Source organism: Triticum dicoccoides, chromosome 3B, assembly GCF_002162155.2.
Source record: "Triticum dicoccoides isolate Atlit2015 ecotype Zavitan chromosome 3B, WEW_v2.0, whole genome shotgun sequence".
Taxonomy (NCBI): domain Eukaryota; kingdom Viridiplantae; phylum Streptophyta; class Magnoliopsida; order Poales; family Poaceae; genus Triticum; species Triticum dicoccoides.
Window position 1 is genome coordinate 245,623,302 of NC_041385.1, and position 6,533 is coordinate 245,629,834.

The following is a 6,533-nucleotide window of genomic DNA, read 5'->3' on the forward strand; positions in this document are numbered from 1 at the left end:
GGGGGCGGGGCGGTCGGGTCGGGCGGGGTGCCAAGGCAGTGGGGCGGGGCGGGGCACCGAGGCGGCCGGGGCGGCTTGGGCACGGGGGCAGCGGCGCAGGTGTGGTGAGGGGAGAGAGAGGGGTGGGGCTGGCCGCTTTATAATTTAGGTCACAGCTCTTTGTTGTCTGCTAGCAGACGGCAAAGAGCCTAGCTAACAGACGTTAGTTTGGCCACGTTCTTTGCTGTCTGCTAGCAGACGGCAACAAAGCTTTGTCTTCTGCTAGCAGACGGCAAAGAAAGTGTCTGTTAGGTGGTTTTCGCTAGTGGCCACCCTCCCTCTTTGTCGTCTGCTAGCTGATGGCAAAGCTTCTATGTCGTCGGCTAGCTGACGTCAAAGAGCTGGCCGACAGCAAACATGACCTTTATCGTCAGCTCATTCTTTGCCATCAGTTTTCTTTAAGCTGATGGCAAAGACATTCTTTGTCATCAGCTAGCTGACAGCAAAGAGCTGGCTGACGGCAAAGATTCTGATTCTAGTAGTGTCCTAAGCGAGAGCATATGTTGGTCCTCTCACATCCCAATAAACCCAAGACCTTGTGTCATGTTTTTCGATAACCCACAAGTGTAGGGGATCAATTGTAGCATTTCTCGATAAGTAAGAGTGTCAAACCCAATGAGGAGCTAAAGGTAGAAAAAATATTCCCTCAAGTTCTATCGACCATGCTTAACGTTCGCTTTACGCACGCTTAACGTTCGCTTTACCTAGAACAAGTATGAAACTATAAGTACTTTGTAGGTGTTGTAGGATAGGTTTGCAAGATAATAAAGAGCACGTAAATAAAAGCTAGGGGCTGTTTAGATAAAGAAACAACTAAGTTAGTTTTAGTAGAGAGCTTTTTAGCACAAGAAAGTTATTTGTCCCTAGGCAATTGATAACTAGACCGGTAATCACTATTGCAGTTTTATATAAGGGAGAGGCATAAGCTAACATACTTTCTCTACTTGGATCATATGCACTTATGATTGGAACTCTAGCAAGCATCCGCAACTACTAAAGATCATTAAGGTAAAACCCAAACATAGCATTAAAGTATCAAGTCCACTTTACTCCCATACGCAAACAACCTACTTACTCGGGTCTGTGCTTCTGTCACTCACGCCACCCACCATAAGCAAACTGTGGCACCCCGGCTCAGAGAAACCAGAACACACCCGTATTCCAGCCCAGAGATCGAGGCGAAGTCTTCTGGAATACGGCATTGCTTAGCATAGAACAAACCAGCTTTCTATTATGGCACGAATATGAATACAAGGTCTCCGATATTACAATGAAAAACACCGGCACAGCGACACTACGCCAACCACAGTTGCTCTATGCAAGCAGCATAACAACTCGAGGCAGTGGAACCTCTACTGGCAGCGGAAGAACTATTGGCAGTGGAACAACGAACGGCGATGATGGACTCCAATCCGTAGGGACTCTGGCTGGAACGTTTATCCTAGCTCGCGAACACAGGAACCACACCAAACAAGTAAGCAATCCAGGCACGACCTACAAACTGGCATGACATGCTAGGTCAATACATTGAATGTACTTGCAAGCTCACAATAACCAAAAGCAATCAAGGCAAACAACAGGATGCCATTAGCAGGTTAAAGCAATCGTAAGCACAATATTAACAGAACAACATGGCGTGCACAACTGAACATGATACAACTTTAGCATGGCATAAGCACATGAACATGATGATACTACATGCAACAGATTAACATATCATGCACCAACATACTCTTCTCGGATTACCTCATAACCAACACATGCATCCACTTACCAACATCGGTATCCTCGATACCACGGTGATCCTCTCCCGATCACATAGAGATCAACCAACTTCTTTCATCATCAAACCCATGTTGTTATTAAACAAGTTATCATTATTGTTATTGGCTCATAGTGTGACCTACTCACGAACTGGGCCCATATTCGTGGGCGTGGCTATCGATAGATTTAACACACACACACTCTGCAGAGGTTAGCACACTGTACCCACACCACGGAATCCATGGCCTCGCACTCCCATTCGGGTGGACCAACGGCGTTCCGACAAAATCGATCTACTGCCATGACACTCTCTAGGCCACTCCGACCAACTCCCTCTTAGGGCTAAGTCATGGGTGGCCCCATGCCTACCCAAGGCATCTTCGGCCACCGTCGTGGCAAAATAAACGGTCCCAAACGGGGACATGGATCCATAAAACAACAACGAGCACACAAGGCTTATGCCGTCCTACCCGGCCAAGGTAGTTCCCGCGCATAACCTTCCCACGTTGGAGGCACCGGCGAGAGGCATGACAATAGACCCAGTTAGGTCCTTCCCATAAAGGCAAATGTGGTTGCACTGGTCAGCTCGATTCAGTGGCACCATGACTCAGCCAACGGTTGTTCAAGTTCAATTAAGTCCGGTTAAACTTTGAATGCAATAAGCTGAGTCATATGAAAATAACAAGATGCAACTATGATGCATGAGCATGATACCAACATAAGCATGGAGGTGCAACATAATCATCGAGCATAACCACAATGAATCATATATCTGAATGAGCATGGCATACTAACGAGTATGCATAATACAAGCCTAACTCTACCATAAGCATAACATGACCACTAGCATCATGAATAATTACCATGCAAGAACATAGCAAGAATACTACCAAGTGCAGGAGGTAACCATCTAGATGCAACGAAACATGCATAGCAATGGTACTGAATAACAAACCAAGCATGCATCCGAAGAACATCACAACTACCAGCATGTATTACTACTATCAACAAGCATGACATGTGAAAATGATACTAGCAAGTAGCACAAGATTTCATGATGCATCATAGCATGGAGGTGGACAAGAATCCACGAGCATAACCGAAACAACAACAGTAGAAGCAAACAAGCATGCGGATAACGACAAACTTTTATTGAATATTCAAGTTGAAAACCAAGGCTACTGCATGGCTATCATGCAAGTGGCTGTTGTGGCTTGCCTAGGGGTGATGGAGACTCCGGGAGGAAGTGCAGTGAAGCCGCGGAAACGAAACGCCGGACGGTTCTCTCTCGGAGGGGCTGATTAGAGGCAAGGGCAAACTGGTCACTTTCATTGTGGTACCACCTAGTGAAAATGGAACCAACAGAAATAGCTTGATGATACAAAGATGTGAGCGTTAGTTTCACCTCGATCGGAATTACGAGCAAAAAGTTGTGAGGTGTTGAAGTTCAGGTACTAATATGTAATAAAAATTACTACAAACGAGTCCCTGGAGCAGAAAAGAGAAAGCGCCTCCGGGTATTTTATGTTTTCCGAAAAGGCAAACGTATTCCGAGCTGAAGCAGAAAAAGAATATGTTTACATAATCAGGAAACGTAATCTTGGCCGCAGTAGAAATAAATTTGCTTTCCAGAAGGGGAAGTGTACTCTCGGCACAACAGCAAAAGGATACGCCTTCGTGACATGAAACCGTATTCCTGCTTTACGTTTCCACTTGAACAGGCTGGGCCCGGGGTTGTGCCACTTACGGTGGGACCATGGGACAGGCGGGGCCCAGCTGCAGGGGCGTTGGCCTCATCTTCTTCCTCCCCCGTGCTCTTTCGCGACGAGCAGGGGAGGTCGGGCAGGGCGCTGCCGGCGACGGGCCCGGCCGGCTCCGGCCGTCTCCGGCCAAAGAGACGCCACCGGCGGAACCGCAGCGTCCAGCCGCACCCGTCCAGGGGCTCACGCGCGCCGGGGAGAGGTCGAGGCCGTGGCTATGTTACAGAACAGAGGAGGCTTCGGGCGGGCATGCGCGGGCGCTCGCCGGTGTTCGGGCTGTCCCAGGTGGAGCTCGGACCACCTGCGGGATCGGGAGGATGCCGCACATCTGTCTAGGTGCAAAACAAACGCCAGGGAGGAGAGGAGGACGGAGGGGCGGAGGAGGACCGAGGGGGCCCGAGGCGGTTGGTGGTGGTGGTGCTCGTCGGAGCAGGGCACTCCGTCGAGGGATGAGGGGTCAGGGAGGCTTTCGGGGACGAGGGGGAGGCCGTGGACGTGGACGGAAGGCTAGAGGGGGCCTGTGGTGGCCGGAAACTAGCGAACTCCGGCAACCACCGAGGAGGAGCGACGAACTCCGGCGATTTTCGGCGACTCCAGAGGGCAGATGAGGCGAGGGAGGGAACGATGAGGAGCGGGAGGACCCGGGTCACATATTTATAGGCCAGGGGAGGGCTCGTGGAGGCTCTAGAGAGCTCCAGCTCGACGTCAATGGAGGTGACAGAAGAGGCAGGTCACGGGCGAGCTCGACGGAGAGCAAACTACGGCGAAACAGGAGGGGGCCAGAGCATAGGGTGACTGAGTCGATCACGGGAAATCTCCAGGACATGAATAGAGGTCGAGAGGAGGGGGGTGCGGAGGAGAACAGCGCCGAGGTCGTGCCAGAGCGCGAGATTTGGCCTGTTTGACCCGTGGTCACCGCATGAGCTGGCACACATGGTGCACTCCGAGTGGCAAAATCATGTCTGGGAGATAGAACCTGCTGCTCTTAGTCAAAATTAGAAAATAAATCGGTCCAGGGGCAAAGAAGTGATTGGCAGGAGGATCCAAGGGACATGAACAACAAGGTGTTTGTGCTACGGGGGGACAAACACAGAAGGAGTCAGGGGCTGAGCTTTGGCATGGCTTGATCACACTCAAAGAACACCGTGATGACGAAGTATCAGCCCAAATGGAGGAGTCTAGAAGGGGGTTGCTGTAGAAAATGCCACAATGGCCAGAAATGGAGATTTGGGTTATGCACTCACATAGGTGCATCAAATGAGCTGAAAATGGTTATGGCCCAATTATTTGAAGATATTAAGATGCCCAAGTAGTTTCATGCCATTGGGATGAACCAAAATAGCACTTGCTTCACATAGCTTCTCTGTGGACGGAAACTTGGATAAATTCCACAGGGCAAATGGCCAAATGGATTGAGCCACAACTTGGTGGAGGGAGTTTATATGAGTAATAGAATGTCCTAGTAAATTGGCAGCTTAAATGAAGCAATATAAAATATAGTTTCTTCACAAACCAGAAATCTGACCAGAAACTAAGATTTGGTGCTCACATGGAAAAGTTACATGAGCTCATATTGGGTGGAGAGTGATGATTGGACCAAATGAAGGATGTGGCAAAAGTTAATCTCATTTGGACATGCCTAGAATATACTTCCTTCACAAAGTTTCATTCTGAGCAGAAATTTGTAAAATCAAAGAAAAAAATTACTAGCCAAATGAGGTTGAGCTTTGTCACAGGGAAATGAGATCGATAGGAAAAGGTGTCCAAGAAGTTGGGAGTCAATTGGGCAAATATAATTAGCACTTGCTTCACAAAGTGCCATTTAGGGCATAATAGAAAAATAATTATTGGAGAATTATTTTTGAACATGGCAATGAATTTTTTTTACCATATTTGAGCAATATATGACCCAAACAATTTATGACAATTATTTGGGAATTTTAGGAGTGAGGGAAATATGGGTTGCTTCACAACCTAGGGCAAACTGAGTTATTCCTTTAATAGAAAAGAAATATTCCCAATAAAAAGAATATTGGGATTTGGTCCAAGGTGGAAATGGAAAGGTCTAGGGAAGGATTTGGGGGATGACAAGCCACTGTGGAAATAAAGAAGAGGTCATCTTCTTCAGTTTACAGACCACATAGCCACGGAAAAAGAAAACTCGGGCAAAAACCTCAGAAAATCAAAAGAAAAAGAAAGGGTCAAAAATCAGGCTGTTACAACTCTTACCCCCTTAAAGAAATCTCGTCCTCGAGATTTGGTTGCTCAGGGAACAAGTATGAATAAATCTGACCTTAAGGAAACCGTTTCCAACTCGGGTATCCTTTTCCTTTATTGTTGTTTCCACTAAATTTTTATCTGACTGGCTCTGGGGTGGTTTGCTTCACTGTATCCACATTATGACGGATCTTAACTTGATTTTTCATGCTTATACTAGCTCAAATTCTTTTCATATCTGATGACTTATGTAAGTGCATCTAGTGCCACCCCTAGTTGGTTTTGGAGTATTGACGACAAAGTTGGTTGAGGGACTAATGCGTTTGTGAGAATTGCAGGATAACGCAGGTAATGTCCCTCATTGATTCAGTTTACCTACCGTAGATGACCCCTAAAAATGTATGAAGACATTGAACACAATGGTGGTATGAGAAGATATTCATATTGAAGACTATGACTGTAACGCCCGGATAATCTTGCTACAGTAATCCCACGCTAATCATGGCACGTCATCCCGATTACTGTTGCTATCCTCGCAATAATTCGAAACCGTTCAAATTCAAAATTCAAATTGATGAAAACAATAAAAATTTTCAAAATTTAAAATAAAATTGTTCAGTGGTTGGCGAATATTACAAAGGTAATTATAGTGCAACAGGCATATTTTTATAAAATGGCTAAATGGATTAAATGATTTAAACAGAAAAGAAATAATAAAAGGAAAGAAAAAAGGAAAAAAAAAAGAAAACCAAA